We start from the raw sequence: 18,733 nt of genomic DNA, 5'->3' as shown, positions 1-18,733 counted from the left end.
GTTGGGAAAATCATCATAACTTTCTCCCTGAGAATTGGATTCAAAATTTGTAAATAGTGACAGAAAGAGGACGGAATTTAGTTTATTGGGTATCGTTTTTAGAGTTGAAGGTCATAGCAGTGACATGTGACACTTCGTACAAGTTTGCTCTACTGAACTAGTCTATAATCATGCCATCATGGGAGATTGACCATAACTCTTTCTTAAAGAATCCAATCTTGATCATACCTATGGGATCTGAAAGAGGACTCAGAGGGCTACCAGAAAATGAAATTTCAGACCCTTGAGATCCTAAATTACATATATACAATATATTCAATATTGAGCTCTTAGAAGGTAAGAAAACACATGCATTCAAGGATCACTGCATTAAGGACCACACATCAATAATCAAGGGTCAGTTTTGGATATAGTCTTGCATATAGTCGAGGCCTATATCAAGAGTGGGAGTCTTTGTCTACTACTACAACAAGTTAACAACAAAATTTACAAGCACACTTCAGGTACGAATTGTAATTTGTATTTGTATTTATTCATTATTATGCACTTACATGTGTTTTGCAAGCAAAGGTAAGTTGAAGGGTGTTTTGTTTTGTTTTGGGATTGGTTTCATCGAGAAAATTTTGCATGCAGGTATAAGAAGATTCAAGTACAACATCAAGAAATAATTCAAGAGTAGAAGTATCAAATCAAAGGAATCATCGTAGCGGGACATCGTTAAATACATGCCAACCATCTAGATATCGTGAAGTATTGTTAAGACCAAGAGTCATCATTGTAAAGTTGTAAAAGGGTCATTTATAAAAGAGACATCACTGTAAAGTTTTAAAAGATTCATTTGTAAAAGAGTCATCATTGTAAAGATTGTAAAAGAGTCATTCTGCCTAGAGTCGAAGAGGCAGTGTTGGGAGGTATAGGAGTCACTGTTGGCATGATGTCATGGTTTGGTTGTAGGTCATAGAGTGATTGGGTATTTTGTCAAGTACTGTACGAAAATCATTATACATCTTGTTGTATCATGGATTGCTATCCCTCATTTGGGAATCCACAGTCTTGTCTTATTTATTCATTATAGGGTGGCGGGGAGGTGCTAGGTAGGTGTATGAAGTCACCTACTGGTTGGGGCCTGTGAACACTTCAGGGTGGTAGGGTGGTGCTAGGGTGAGTTGTGGCTAGCTAGGGTGTTAGGGCATCCATTCAGTTTATTACTAAATAAACCATGGCGTTGGGGTGTCTTTCCAGTGGGATCTGGAGAAGAATTCTTTTCTAGAATTCTAGGAAGTTGTTACTTTCATTTCAGTTGGGGCTGAAGATTAAAGAATTTATTAGAAAAGCGTTCAGTGGTTTTTGACCCAGAGGGGGTTTTCCACCTAAACTTATTGTGCCTACTAAGTTCTTTTATTTATTGTTATTATTGCATAAACATTAATAATAATTGAAGATTAACTAATGTTTTGAAAAGATTTAAAAGTGATAATTTCTAAGGAACACTGATTCACCCCACCTCTCAATATTTCCAATAGAATAGTCCACTAATTAATCACCCTACCAACTCAAATAAGAACTCTCCTTCCATAAGGAACCTTGAGATACAATGGGGTTGTATGAAAGGTATCAATTAGCAGAATGAGATAAAAGTGTAATCTTGAGGGAAATCCCCACTTCAAGAACAGTCTTCAATAAACCAAATTCTTGAACAAACATCAATATAATTTTTTGTATTATGACTTGTAACATCTCAAAAAATATTCCTATATGGTATTGTACATATTTCCATAGTGAGCCAAGTTGCATTGAGCTTATAAACCATGTGAATACACTTGATTTGGGGCCCATGTATTATGTTCTCAGGCTAGAATTGCTAAGTGACTAAGGCCAATAAATCTAATAACGTAAAATTTAAATCATAACTATAGTAAATAAAATACACCCCTACTATTGTTGAGTCAAACATGAGTAAAGGGGTGGCTAGAACTCAATAAGAGGGAATAGTGAGGGGGTGGACCATGATATAAACCTAATTATGAAAAGTGAGGAGGAAGTAGCCTATGTGATTCTTTCCAAGTTTTCACGATGAGTTCCACAAGTGACAGTCAGTGTAAATTGCTTGTGCATACAAAATTCATGTTTCCATCAATTTGTCAATCATTCTTGATCTAATTGAATGGTGCTTGTCTATGAGTACAACTAGATGTAACCTTGTGATGCATTGTCGATCCTTATTTTTTGAGTATTGTTACAGATTGGGTAAGAAAATTGAATTAACCTTTAACACTATATCCTAATAAATTTGTGAAATTTCATGGTGGAAATGGATGCCCAATTCCTCTTACTTACCTTGGGTAATGATGGAGCATGGAAGGGGAATTCATTGGGAAATTTGGCCCAATTTGTGGCTTGGAAGGTGATTGGAAGACTCTTGAGGGAAACTGGAACTCCCGGAGATGTAGTTATTTGAGAATTCATCAAGTTTTTGAACTTGAAGCCCAAGAGTAAATAGTTGCACAATCTAATGGACTAAAAAGGTAGAGAAGGAGTGCATTAACTTGGGTTTTGTAAGGTAGGGGATGTAGGGCTATAGTTGGGGAGATTTCCAGAGTTGGAACCAAGCCTAGTACCTATATGGTATGGAATGTATGTCCATATTTTGCTCGAGTTGAGTCTTTTTCCCTGGTGGAGTTAAAATCCTAGCTCCCAAGTGACCCACTACTAAAATTCTTAGAGTTTTGCAGTCGATGGCTATGAGTAATGTCTAAATTCTACAACTAGTTGATTAAATGTTATAAATGACCAATCTCTTCAATTATGTGCTAAATTCTTAACAATTGTGTATGTTCTTATATTATAGACAATACTACTCTCTATGAGTTAATTTTGTTGAATGCTAAGTATGTTTTATATATGTATGCTAATGTGCACCCTATGTGTTTATTTATGTTTATAAGGTTGTATCAAACCTACTAACTATGTACAACAATATAATTCCCATGAAAGATGAGTCTAAGCTAGATAGACATATTATGCCTAAATTTTGTCGGTTAGTAGCAAGAATGTTCCATTGAGGAAGTAACCCTCTCAAATTTGGGTAAAAAAAATAATTTGGAGTGTATACCAAAGGAAGGAGTATTCACACAATATTTGATTGTAAAATTTCAAGAATTGCCCTTAGGACCGACGAGCCAATGGTGAATTATATTGGAAGGATTTCATAACCCACAATATAATGCAAATATTATCATTCCATAGAGTATTAGGTAGTGGAGTAGTGATAGATTAACCTGGAATGTTGTACAGGAATATTTGGATGTCTTCTTATAATTATGCATGAAGGGACTATGAAAGAGCCACAATGTAAGCATGGTAAGAGGTAGGGACCTAAGATTTATGGAAAGACCATGAAAGATTGATATTTTAGAGATAGACCATAATGTTGTTCCTAGATAATTTTGTAAGAGGCTAAGAAATATATGCTCACCCAATGAAATATGAGTAAAAGGATTTACTTAGAGGAGAAAAAATGAATTAAGTGGTATGTGGTTTTATTGGCCTCATATAAATGGTTTGGTTAATGGCTTAGTTATCACGAGCCTTGGATTCATTTTAGGCTTAGCAGGTTTGTATTCCTTAGAGGAAATAAGGGCAATAATATTCCATTCAAAGTTGGAAATAGTACATTGAAGAAGGATTGAAAATTTAAGTCTAAATCCTATATTATTTTGGAAATTCAAGGATGGGAATGTTTAACCTTAGTCCCTAGTCGCATTGGCCAGTAGGGCCATGAACATGGACCTAGCCACAAGGAGATAAAGGGTTAGAAGTGAAAAAGTGTAGATTCAGTCATTATCTGGATATTTGGATAAACATTGGGAGTTATTCATTAAGCCACTAACATAAACCCAACAAAGTCACATTTTCACTGGTTACTAGGAACTTTCCCATGACCTAACAAAATATATATGGATCTAGAAGTTTTGGAGTCCAACTGCTTACTTTTCATGTCTATTGTCAAGGAACTTTCCCATCACCTAACATAATTGAGCTATTTGAAAGATCAAAAATCTAGTAGTTGTCATTTAAGTTTTCCCATCCTCTAACATATTCAGATTTTGTATATCTAAGAAATCCAAAACTTTTTAAAAATGCACCTTTCAAGACATTTTAGATCTAGATGTTAGTAGTGTAGATAAAAAAGTAGCGAGCGTGGCACATGATGTGGTAGTTAACATGTCTATTGAAGTGTCACCAATGGTGTGGCATGCTGAAGTGGCAAGATGTATAATATAAGATGATGTGGTGTGATGACATTACACATGTGGCATGGTTGTGCTAATGTGGCATTGAGGATGAATTCTCATGGATGATGACATTGAATCCAAAAATTTAGAATCCATAAGTTTATTTAAATAGGATTTAAGTTTTTCTTAGATATCTAGATAGCCCAAACATCCATATATTTAGACATTTAGATGAGCAACGAAGATGACTCTGGTAGGGAGGATAACATGGAGATGATGACATGGATTATAGGATCTAGATATTCATATTTTTATAAAATAGGGACTTTCAAGAATTCTTGGATATGGATGTTGACTATTGATTGAGAATATGCATGAATCTAGATGTATCTTAAAGTCCACAAATCTAGAAGAATAGAGATCCAAAACTTTTATAAAAAGGTAATTTTTGAAAAACCTAAATCTGGAGGTGGATTAGAAATTGATTTTCGTGGCCAATGGAGGTCGCGTAATGCACCAGTGACATCTAAGCATAAGACCACCACATTTCATCCCCATATCACATGATGTGGCATAATTTTGTGATGAAATGTGGTCACAAGGAAACCATGTGTCAGCCACATGACAATTGTACAAATGTTGACATGGAATAGTCACACAAATTTTCTGAGGGCCATAACTTTTTGCCTATAACTCATAATGAAGTAAAATTTCTAGCGTTCGAAAGCTATTGATGATTAGAATTCGATGGTAACCTAAAAAATAAGATTGGAGATGATATAAAGAAAAATAAATAGAAAACAATTGGATACCCAATATTTATAATAGGATCTTGTGGTCAGGTGTGTTATAGAGTGGTACCAGAGCCTATGTTTCAATGCTAGGTATGCCTAGGTTAAATATAGAGAGTTTTCAGAGGTATATAGGAATTTATAATGTTGGATGATTAAAAATGTATAGCTATATGTGTGTATGTGTACATAATTCTACATATTGTGATCTTTATTGATTTCTAATAGAAACATCATATATAGATTGGATGGGAGGATTCGATGACTTAGGAATACAAAATGAAGATACACGTGGATTAAGTAAATTAGAAGAAGAACCTAGTGCAGATTAAAGAAATGGTAGATGCTCAAGGGTCATATGGCCATGGAGAGGGAAAATCTAGGGGAACGAGTCCTGAAATTATGTGACAAACTCCAATGATGATGAGTAAGGTATAAAAAAAAATCATACATTGTCTGAGAATATGATAAATTTATAGATGGATGTACTGAGCTATAAATCTCACAATGAAATGTTTATTATAGCTCAAGAAGAAAAATGATTCATTAATGCAAAAAAATTGCGAAGTTTACATCATTTATATCAAATTATTGATTAGAAAACTGAATCTAGGAAAGTGATAGAACATAGAAAGGTGATAAAATGGGATGACACAAATCACTAAAGGAAATATAGAACTACCACTAAAGAACATTACCCCTCCCAAATCAAGGAATAAATAAGGCACATCCTCTAATGTAGATAGTATCAAAAGTATACCACTAGCTAGACCTCAAAAAAGGAAGCCTAAGAATAATACTATAAAACATGAACTCAAGAAAATCAAACCTCCTAGCTTTAATGGAAGGCACAAAAAGAGTGAGGAGGTAGAGTCCTAACTTTGGGGATAATGAAGTACCTTCAATTATATCATTACTTGCCTAACTTGGAGGCTAGAATAGCTATATATCACTTAGAAGTCAAAGCATGGTAAACCTCAAGCATGTTAAGGACTTGGATGAAAAATAGATATTTGGGAGAAATTCAAGAAGTATTTTCAAAAGAAATACCTATTTGAACACTATTATGATAAAAATATGAAAGAGTTCTTCAAACTCGAGCTTAGAAGTATGAAAAAGGAAGAATGTGAGAGGAAATTCCTCAAGTTGTTGCAGTATGTTGAATTTATCAAGGATTAAAAATTCAATATCCACATGTTATTGCATAGGATGCTTCCTTATTATAGTGAAAATTGTAGGTTTTAACCCCGTACAGAAATTACCTGCATACAAATTCTAGAACATAGACAATAAACAATGCGAGAGCATAACACATAAAACACATATGCATAGATATTTTCCCCTGGATCCCAAAACTGGGACTACCAGCTCGATTTTTCATTATGTTAATTTCAATGTTACAATACATATTTATACATGTTGAAGCATCCAAAACCATGGACCGAAAACCATCGCGTCCAAAACCATGTGCGAAAAAATGCACAAAACCATAGGTAGGTCTGCCCAACCTAATATAGGGTCCAAAACCAAAATTTTCTGGGGCGCTGACCTGGACCCCATAGAGTGGGGTTACCTACACCGCTCAAACCCCCTTGTGACTTCCCCTGCTATGAAATCAGTGCAAAAAAAGGGGGGATCTCCCCCCCCTTCTAACCCCCTAGTTAACTATGTGGGCTAGTCATGGAAAGAATATAACACAACCCAACATTCTCCCACTTGTTGTTTTCTTTCCACAAGGCGCCAGAAGAGAGCTTAGTCATTTATCCAGCCCTGAAATTCCCATTGTTTCTCTACACCAAGAGAACTTCTCAAAGCTCGCAGATTTTGTCAATGCATCTGCAATATTCTTCAAAGTGTCCACCTTTACCAGCAACACCTTTTTGTCTTCTATCATATCCCTCGCAAAGTGATACTGAAAATCAATGTGCTTTGTCTTTGAATGATATGCAGGGTTCTTTGCCAAGAAAATTGCACTTTGGCTGTCACAGTCTATCCTTATAGCTCCCTGTACTAACCCCATACTTGAACACAATCTCTGCAACCAAACTACTTCCTTGCTTGCATGAGTGGCTACCACGAATTCTGCCTCTGTAGTTGATAGTGCCACTACAGATTGTTTATTACTCATCCAACTAACTGTACCTCCAAATAGGTTAAACACATATCCACTTGTAGATCTTCTCTGATCCATATCTCCAGCCTAGTCTGCATCAACAAAACCACGAATATCCAACACTCTATCCAATCTTGGTCTTCCTTGGTAGCACAAACCATAATCACTAGTGCCAAGAAAATACTTGAAAACCTGCTTCACTATTGTCCAATGATCCTTCCCTGGTTTTGACATAAACCTGCTCAATACTCCCACTACATGTGCAATGTCTGGTCTAGCACAGACCATCGCATACATCAGGCTACTGATTTCACTTGCATATGGAACACGGGACATGTCCTCTTCCTCTTCTTGTGTCTTGGGACACTGTTCAACAGATAACTTTACACCTACAGGAATAGGAACCTTCACCGATTTACTATCCTACATATTAAACCTCTGCAATATTGTCTCGACATACTTCCTTTGGTTTAACAAAAGCTTCCTCTTTGTCCTATATCTTTTAGTTTCCATGCTCAAAATATAGTTTGCAGCACCAAGATCTTTCATGTCGAATTTGGAGGACAAATGGGTCTTCAAATCCTGGATAATTTATTTGTCATTTCCAACCGGCAACATATCATCCACATACAAGACGAGATAAATAAGACGGTCACCAATTAATTTAAAATACACACAGTGATCTGCTTTGCTTCTGGTGAAGCCAAGTCCCCGTATAAATGTATCAAATTTCTAATACCACATCCTTGGTGACTATTTTAACCCATATAGAGAATTCTTTAACTTGCATACCATTTCTTTCTTACCCTTCACCACAAAGCCTTCAGGTTGCTTCATGCATATCTCCTCTTCTAGATCCCCGTTAAGAAATGTTGTCTTCACATCCATCTATTCTACCTCAAAATCAAAAGCAACGACAATAGATAAAAGTAATCTAATAGAAGTTACCTTGGCAATAGGAGAAAAATATCACCAAAATCAATTCTCGGCACCTGGGAATAACCTTTTGCTACCAACCGAGCTTTGTATTTCTCCACCTTCCCTTTTGCATTTGTATTCTTCTTGAACACCCATTTGCTACCAATGGGTTTCCTTCCAGCCGGCAACTCCACCAGATCCCAAGCCTCATTTTTGTGCAAATATGCCATTTCATCAACCATGGCCTCTTTCCAGAGTTTTCCATCCTCTGAATCTAATGCTTTCTTAACAGTTCTAAGATCATCATTAGTAATAAATAAAGAAAAATTTGAATAGAAAGCAGATGGACTATACCTTTCTGGCTGCCTTCTTTCTCGAACTGATCTTCTCACACCCGAAGTTTGTGGCTCTTCATATTCTGATTCCTCCTCTGCTGTAGAGTCTGATTCTTCCTCCTTTAGCTCAAACTCTATCTTCTCAGGTTCCTTTGGTTGGACTTCATGTTTAATAACATCTTTTACCTCTCTAAACACCACATCTCGGTTGTACACAACCTTCCTTGTTACTGGGTTCCAAAGCTTATAACCCTTTAAACCATACTTATACCCAATAAAGATGCACTTTTTAGATTTACTATCCAACTTGGTTCATTTCTCCTTTGGAACATGTACATATACATAACATCCAAATACCCTCATATGTGAAAGAGAGGGTTTCTTACCAGTCCATACCTCTTCTGGAGTCTTATCCTCCAATGCTGATGAAGGTGATCTATTGACCAGGTAACATGCTGTCTCCACCGCCTCTGCCTAGAATTCTTGTCCTAATACGGCACCACTGAGCATGCTTCTTGCCCTTTCCATCAACGTCTTGTTCATTCTTTCTGCAACTCCATTGTTCTCAGGTGTGTATGGAGTAGTCTTCTGCCGTTCTATACCACACTTCTTACAGAATTCTTCAAATTCCTTACTGCAAAACTCTCCATTGTTATCTATCCTCGGCACCTTGATCTTCTTCTCTGTTTGGTTTTCCACCGAAGCCTTAAATTCTTTAAACCTGTCAAAGAATTCAGATTTATTCTTAAGCAAATATATCCATGTATTCCTTGAGAAGTCATCTATAAAGGATACATAGTACACAAACTTACCTAGTGATGGAACCTTCACAAGTCCAAACACATCATTATGCACAAGCTCTAATATCTATTTCGCCCTCTTACCACCAGAGACTCACCCGATTCTGCTTCCTATATACACAATTTTTGCTGAAATCAAAATCCAAAGATCTATTACTCATACCTTCTACCATACCTTTACCATGAAGTATTCGAAGGCCCTTCTCTCCAATATGTCCAAGTCTTTGATGCCACAACATGTTCTTCTCTCCAGAGACAACTAGATTTTCTGCTCCACTTTCAGGAACCACAGAACTGTTGCATCCATCAACAACAGAGCTACCTTGTAGCTTGTGCAGAGTTCCAATTCAAACTCCCCACATCAATAACAGTGCCTCCCGAAACATCTTGCAGGTATCCTTCTCGAACACCATCTTTACCCCTGCATCATCCAGCTTGCTTACAGAAATCAGATTTTTGGCTAATGCAGGAATATGTAGAACACCCAGAAGTGTTATAACCCTTCCACCTTGCAACTTCAACTTTACTTTTCCACGACCAATGATTCTAGCCTTCCTGTCATCCCCCAAGAAGACATCACCACCATCATATTTCTCATACTCACAGAACCACTCTCTATGGGGAGTGAAGTGAAAGGACGCACTTGATTCAATCAACCATGCCTCATGATCTACATGTGTACTTCAAGAAACCAAGTACACATCCCCACCTTCATCTGAGGTGGTTTTCGCCTCTGCAAAAGGAGCATCATCAGATCCCTTTCCTTTATCAGGAGCTTTAGATTTACAATCATTTTTGTAGTGACCTTCCTTTTCACATTTCCAGCACACCACCTTTACAGGTTTTCTTGGAGATTTAGATCTCCCTCTAGATTTAGATCTCCCACTCGATGACTTATTTTTGTTTCTGTTCTGGGACCGTCCTTATACAGACAAGGCATCACCACTCTGGCTCTCCATATTTTTCCATCTCATCTCCTCCGTCAGTAAGGATGAGACTATTTCATCAAACTGCAAGGCAATTACATTGCTACCTATTACAATAACCAAACTATCCCACGAATCTAGTAGAGAACACAACAAACTAATGCACTTATCTTCATCTGAAATTTTGATATCAACAGATGATAACTGACTTACCACAGTATTAAACGCATTCAGATGCTCTATCACCGAATCTCCATATTTCATCCTCAGGTTATATAGCTTTTTCTACAGGAATATTTTATTCACCAGAGACTTGGATTGGTACAAAGTCCCTAACTTTTCCCACAAAGCCTTCGTCGTAGCTTCCCCTGATACATTTAGTAATACTGAATCTAAGACACATAATCGTATTGTGCTCTTTGCCTTCCAATCCAACTTCTTCCATTCTTCATCGGACACTCCCGTTTGTTTAGTACCCAGATCTACCGCGATCCACTGATATTTATCCACCAACAGATCCTCCATCTTGAGTTTCCACAACTCAAAACTCTGACCATTAAATTTCTTGATCTCTATCTTTCCATTTCACGCCATCTTCTTTCACCACCAGAATCAATCCCGCAGATCTCCCACTGAAAAGGGTCTACCACAGGCCCAAGTGAAACCCCTCCGCAATAAATACGTCCCCTTGAAGCCAAAGCAGCTTTGATACCAAATGTAGGTTTTAACCCCGTACAAAAATTACCTGCATACAAATTCCAGAACACAAAAAATAAACAATGCAAGAGCATAAAACATAAAACACATACATAGAGATTTCCCCTGGACCCCAAAACTAGGACTACCAGCTCGATTTTTCATTATGTTCCTTTCAATGTTACAATACATATTTATACATGCTGAAGCATTCAATACCATGGACCGAAAACCATCGCATCCAAAACCATGGACTGAAAACCGTCGCGTCCAAAACCATGTGTGAAAAACATGCACAAAACCATAGGTAGGTCCGCCCAACCTAATATAGGGTCCAAAACCAAAATTTTCCAGGGTGCTGCCCTGAATCCCATAGAGTGGGGTTACCTGCACCCCTCAAACCCCCCTGTGACTCCCCCCGCTACGCAATCAGCACAACGAAGGGGGGGCTCCGCCCCCTTTCTAACCTCCCAGTTAACTACATGGGCTAGTCGTGGAAAGAATATGACACAACCCAACAAAAATATCAAGTTTGATGAAGCCAAGACCCTAGCGGAAGTAATAAGAAAGAATGAATATCTCTACAAATAGAACTAAATCAAGCCATTGTTTTAGAAATATTGGGATTATAAGAAGAAATCCAAGATGGATAAAATGAAGAAGGGGTATAAGCCATCATTTGTGAATAATAATCCCTAGGAAAACTAGCTAGGACAACCCACATCTAGTGAAAGTTAGACTGTTATGAAACCAACTCACAAAAAGATAGAATCGATAGATCAATGCCTTAGAAATAAGCCTCTTTGAGGGGGCAACCTCCTTTACATTACACAAATGAACAATTATTAGATGATACAAATGACTAAATCTCCCTTCTATATATAGGAGTCTAAGGGGTCACAATATAATCAAGCTGACATAACAGTAATAATATAAGGGCACAAAAATAACAATAGTGGGTTTCTATGGGGCATACTAATAACAATATGGAGACAATAGGGGCACAATAATAACAATAAAGGATACAATGACAATAGTAATGGGGGAATCACTAGTATTATAGGGGCCTAACGTGCCCCTCTCCTTCCGAAAAGCATTGTCCTCAACGCTTGAGTAGTTTTGGATGCTTCTATATAAAATTCTCATCCTCTCATGTGGAATCTTCAGCAGACAAGTTCTTCCACTTGATGAGATACTCTGAAATTGATCGATTTCGTAGCTATCGAGTTCTTGTTTCTCTGACTGCTTCTGGTTCCAATATAATTTTTCCTTCATCGTCAAGTTCTGGAAATATTGTTTGAACTGGGAGCTTGTCGCCTATAACCTTCTTTAAGCATGAAACATGGAAAACTAGGTGCACTCGAGAAGCTACAGGAAGCTCCAATTTGTATGCCATAGTACCAATATTTTGCAACATCTTGTACGGACCATAATACTTTGGTGATAATTTATTATCCTTCTTAGCTTGCTTAAGGGACATTTGTTTATATGGTTGTAGCCATAGGAATACCCAGTCACCTACATCAAAACTTCTTTCGCTGCGATGTTGATCTACCTGTTGTTTCATTCTATCCTATGCCAATGTGAGGTTATCCATTAAGAGTTGGAGAACTTGTTGTTGATGCTCGATGTGATGTTCCACTACTTGAACATTAGAATTTTCTCTTAAATATGATGTGATGGATGGCGGATGATATCCATAAAGTGCCATAAATGGGGTCATTTTTGCTGCAGTATGGAAGGAAGTGTTCTACCACCATTCAGCCAGAGGCAACCATTTGACCCATTGTGTCTGTTTATCAGATACAAAGCAAAGAAGATATTCTTCCAAACATTTATTTACTATCTCAATTTGCCCATCATATTGAGGATGATAAGATGAGCTATGAGCTAACTGAGTACCAAGACAAGAAAATAATTTTGTCCAAAAATTTCTAGTGAAAATGGGATCTCTGTCGCTTACAATAATCTTTGGGTTTCCATGTAGCTTTTGAATTGTTTCCATAAATGCAGTAGAAACTGTACTGGCTTTAAATGGATGTGATAATGTACAAAAGTGTGCATACTTGGTAAGTCTGTCAACTACCACCATGATGACACTCTTTCCTTCGGACTTGGGTAAATCTGTGATAAAATTCATTGAAACCTCCTCCCAACGTTGGCTTGGAATAGATAAAGTTTGTAATAGACCTGGGTTCTTAATTTTTTCAACTTTATTTTGTTGGAAAACCAAACATTTTGCCACAAACTTTTGAATATCTGATTTAAGGCCACCCCCAAAAAAATTCCTTCTTAACCTTGTGGTAAGTTTTTAAAAATCCTGAGTGCCCCCCTAAGGGAGAAGTGTGAGATTCCATAAGAATCTTTTGTTTGAGTTGGGAATTCTTACATAGGTATAAATGATCTTTGTACCATAATGAATCATTTTTCCAGCTAAATGTATCAGATGTACTGGGATCTTGTTGCAACTTTCGAATGAGTGCCCACACTTCTTCATCATTCTTCCATTCCTCCCTTGCTTCGTTTATCCAATCTGGTTGGATAATAGAAATGGCGCACAAAAATGCTTCCACATACTCATCCTTTCTTGAGAGTGCATTTGCCACAACATTTTGCTTCCCTTTTTTGTAGATGATTTCAAAGTCATAATCCAATATCTTTGTGACCCATTTTTGTTGCTCTTCAGAGGATAATATTTGTTCTAAAAAGTATTTAAGACTATCATGGTTTGTTTTTTCCTTGAAGTGTCTTCCCATTAGGTAGGTTCACCATTTCTTAAGTGCATGTAGTATTGCCAACATTCATTCTCATAAATAGCTTTGTGTAAATACTTTCCATTGATTGGACGACTTTTGAAAGAAATGGGTCTTTCATCTTGCATTAAAAAACACCAATTCCATTTCCTGAAGCATCACATTCCACAATAAAGGTTTTTGTGAAGTCCGACGTAGCTAATGCCGGTGCTTGGCACATCTCCTCCTTAAGATGTTCGAAGGCCTTTGTTGCTTTTGGAGTCCATGAAAATGCATCTTTCTTCAATAATGTTGTTAGAGGTGCTGCTATTCTCCCATAATTCTTAACAAAATTGCAATAATACCCTGTCAACCCAAGAAATCCTCGTTGATGCTTTATGGATGTGGGGATTTTCCTTTCCTTAATGGCTTTAATTTTGCTAGGGTCTACCTCAACACCTTCATGAGATACAATATGACCCAGATATTCCACCTCTTGTACTCCAAAGAAACATTTGGAGCTTTTTTCATATAATTGTTTCTCCTCCAATAGTTTGAGCACCCTGTCAACATGTTCAACATGATCCTTCCAAGACTTGTTGTAGATTAGTATATCATCAAAAAATACTAACACAACTTTTCTAAGGAAGGGTTTGAAAATGGAATTCATCAAACCTTGAAATGTAGAAGGTGCATTGGTAAGGTCAAAAGGCATGACCAAAAATGCATAATGACCCTCATGAGTTCTAAATGTTGCTTTTGAAATGTCTTAAGTCTTCATTCTGATTTGATGATATCCTGAATGAAGATCCAACTTAGTGAAGTAAATTGATCCATGCAATTCATCTAATAATTCATCAATGACATGAATGGGAAATTTATCTTTAATAATGAGCTTGTTGAGCTCCCTATAATCCAGACACATGCGCCATGATCCATCTTTCTTCTGCACCAATACTACTGGAGCAAAGAAAGAACTTTGACTAGGTTGAATTATACCAGCCTCTAGCATTTCTGCAACCATATGTTCAATTTCACTCTTTTGGGCATAGGGATATCTATACGGCCTGATGTTTGGAGGAGCACTTCCTGGAATCAAATGAATAGCATGATCATGATCACGAATAGGTGGGAGACCTTTGGGAGTCTCAAATACCTTGGAATGATTGTCCAAGACTTTTTGGAGATCTAGAGAAATAGATGATTTCGATGTGGGAACCTCTAGCAAACATAATTGTGCAATTACACCTCGTTGTTCCTTCTTTAGAAGCTTTTTCATACCGTTAGAGCTTATTATATTTCCTGGTTTCCCTGCAATACCCCTTAATTCAACTTCCTTTCCTTCCACACAAAATTTCATGAAAAGTTCTTGAAAATTAAAAGCTATTGTACCCAAGGATTGTAGCCATTGGACTCCTAGTACAACATCAACACCACCCATTGGAATGGAAAGCATTGGGCTATTCAATACATATTATCCCATGGATAGCTTGATATTATGGCACTTTCCAGAGCAATTTATGGTTCCTCCACTTGCAACCATCACTTGACACTCTGGTGCTGGATATAGGAAGTAATTCAATTCCTTGGATATCTTACAATGAATAAAATTATGGGTACTTCCCGAATCAATCAACACTATTACCTTTTTCTTCTTGACATGTCCTTCTATCTTGATAGTTTGAGGAGTGGTAATTCCAGCCAATCCATTACAAGATATGTTCGGATTCATTTCTTCTTTATCTAGGGTTTGTTCCTGGAGTATACCCTCTTCTTTTGACATTTCTTGTTCCTTTTCTTCCTCCTCTTCACAATCTATGTAGAATAATTTCTTCTCAGCACACTTATGACCTTTAGTGTATTTGCTATCACAACTGTAACAAAGCCTTTTTTCTCTTTTTTCTTCCAATTGTTGTGGTGTCAACCTTGTAGGTTGTGGAAGGATAGGGGCAAAAACACTTCCATCTTTATAGTTGTGAATGGTAGGCTTCCTGGTTGCCATAATTTTGCTTTCCATTTTTCTTTCTAACCTGAATGCCTTCTCTAATGAATCAGGTTCCCAAAGGTGAACCTCATGTTGGATATTATCCTTTAAAGTCCCTATGAACACATCAATCCTATGATCCTCTGGAATATATTTTACCCTTATGTTCAATTTTTGGAAGTCCTCATTTTCCTCCATCATTGAACCCTTTTGTTTGAGATTTATCAATTGGCTAAAAAAGGTGTTGCTTTTTGTATCCTCATAATGTGCTATCATTTCTTCCATAAAACTTGCCCAAGTGACAATTTGTTTACGAGCAAAGCTATCAATGCGATACAAACTGATTTTTTTCCAAATATAAGGTTGCAATACTTACCTTTTGTGTGCTTTGTACATTATGGAGATTGAAAAATTGCTCCATCTGTAGTATCCATGTTCTGGGATCCTTGCCATCAAACTTCCTCATATCGATTTTTGGAACATGGTGGGTCTTTAGTCCAACATTAGAGTCTATGAAATCATTATTAACATTTCTTTTGTTCTCATCGTGAGTTTCCTTTACTACCCTTTCACCATTAGTGACCATTTCTTGTAGCAACGTATTCAATTTATCTTCAATTATTCCATCTTATCGTCCATGCCATTCATCCTAGCATCCATGCCATTCATCGTAGCTTCCATCTTAGCATCCATGCCATTCATCTTAGCTTCCATGCCATCCATCTTAGCTTCCACGCCATTTATCTTAACTTGCACGCCATTCATATTAGCTTCCATGCCATTCATCTTGGCTTCATTTACCTTTAGTGAGAGTGAAATTTGTTGTACTTGGTCTTGTAATTTTGATATATCATGTTGCATTTCTTCCTCTTCTTCACGAGTCATGCTAGAGATTTCAGGTTGCTTGCTAGGTGTTTCCGTTTTCTTTCTTTGGGGCATTAATTAATGCTAATAATTCTTCACTATTCCCTTTGAATTCCTTCAAACTAATTTTCCAAACCAATCTTACGCAAAATTAAAAAAAACTACACACCTTTTTTTCACTTTGTAAGAGCTTGATATTGAATTTGTTGTATCTATGTAACTACGGATCTAGAATATCTCAAATCTCCTCACGCAGTAGCCCTTTGAGTCCTCTTTCTAACCCCACAAGTCTGATCAAGATTAGATTCTCCAAGGAAGAGTTATGCCAAATCTCCCACGGTGACCTGATTATAGACTAGTTCAATAGAGCGAACTTGTATGACGTGCCATGTGTCATTGTTTCAATCTTAGTACCTGAAATTGATACACAGAAAATTACAGGTCGTTCTCTTTCAGAAACTTCTTACGAAATTTTAATCTGATTCTCAAAACATAAGTTATGACGATTTTCCCCAGGTCACTTGTTTGGAATGTAATTCGGGAGTCTGCAAAAACCCTAACTTCCTCATATCATATATCCACAAATATAGCTAGACAAGCTCTGAAATTTGGACCCGAAGTTTAAAACAATTTCTACTCAAATGGGTTTTTTAAGCTTTTGAAACATCGCAGAAACAAAGTTATAGCGAAAATTCCACGATGACATGTTTGGAGCAGCGAAACCCTAGAATCCAAAGCTCTGATGTCAAATGTTATGAAACCAGCTCACAAAAAGATAGAAAAGATAGATCAATGCCTTAGAAATAAGCCTCTTCGAGGGGGCAACCTCCTTTACATTACACAAATGAACAATTCTTAGATGATACAAATGACTAAACCTCCCTTTTATATATAGGAGTCTAAGGGGTCACAATATAATCAAGCCGACATAACAGTAATAACATAAGGGCACAAAAATAACAATAGTGGGTTTCTATCGGGCATACTAATAACAATATGGGGACAATATAGGCACAATAATAACAATAAATGATACAATGACAATAGTAATGGGGGAATCACTAGTACTATAGGGGCCTAACATAGACATATTGGGAAAGAATCCAAAATATACACTCATTAACTGTTGGGTTGCAAGGGACATCACCTATTTAAGGACTTCCCTCATAATGATGCAAAATTCAAAACCATGCACAATGTACATGGAGCTAATATCATGGAGGCCATGCATAGGAGCATGCTCAAAATATACATAGCATTGAACAATTGGTGGATTGATCACCAATCACACATGATAGAAGTTGGAGGTAAGATTAACAACCAAACGGTAGCAACTTTAATTTATTTAGGGGATAGTCATAGTTGTATTGGCCTAAGCTTGTTGAAATATTTAATTTGAAAAATACCAAGCATTACAATACTTGGTTATTTCAGCTAGCTACAGGGATGAAATAAATAATTAATGAGCTAGTAAATGAGTTTAACAATAGAGTTAAACAATGTAAATACGAAAGAATATTTAAATATTATTCTCTTAGGGTCATATGACTACCTTATAAGCATGAATCAGTTGGAAAAGAATCATGCTATCTTATTCTGCTAAGGAATTTATTTGTCTTGATGAATAATAGTAGTGGAGGAAGGTAAAAGGAATTTCATGATCTATATCTGTAAAAGAAATATTGGAAATACAACTAAAGAAAGGTCTTAGAAAGGGATGTCAGATTTATGCAGCACACGTGGAGGACAAAACCAAGGATAAGGTACCAAACATTGAGGGATATCTAATGCTAAAAGGAACATGATTATGTTTTTAGTGATATTATAGGGCTACGACATAAAAGGGATATTAGATTTTCAATTGATCTGGTGGCTAGAGTTTCTCTGGTCTCTAAAACACCAAACAAAATGGGCATACATAAACTTAAGGAGATACAAATAAATATTAAATATATTTAAACAAGGATTACATATGCTTGAGTGTATCCCCTTGGGGTTCCCAAGTGTTCTTGTTTAAGAAGAACAATGGTACATCGATATTGTGTATAGACTTTAGACAATTAAATAAGGTGATGATAAAGAAGTATCATTTTCCAATGATGGAAAACTTATTTGACCAACTAAGAGGAGCTAAGGTACTCTCGAAGATTGACTTGAGGTTTAGGTATCGTCAAGTAAGAATTAAAGAAGAGGACATTAGCAAGTCAAACTTCAAGGCTATGTATAGTCATTATGAATTTTTTGTAGAGCCCTTTGGTTTATCCAATGCATCAACTAGTTTTATGTGATTGATGAATGTGATTTAAGGGAATTCTTGGACATGCTTTTCATAGTATTTT

Source organism: Pinus tabuliformis, chromosome 7, assembly GCF_031772625.1.
Source record: "Pinus tabuliformis cultivar Carrire ecotype Pingquan chromosome 7, CPIR1, whole genome shotgun sequence".
NCBI classification, from domain to species: Eukaryota; Viridiplantae; Streptophyta; class Pinopsida; order Pinales; family Pinaceae; genus Pinus; species Pinus tabuliformis.
Note: the sequence above shows the minus strand (reverse complement) of the source record.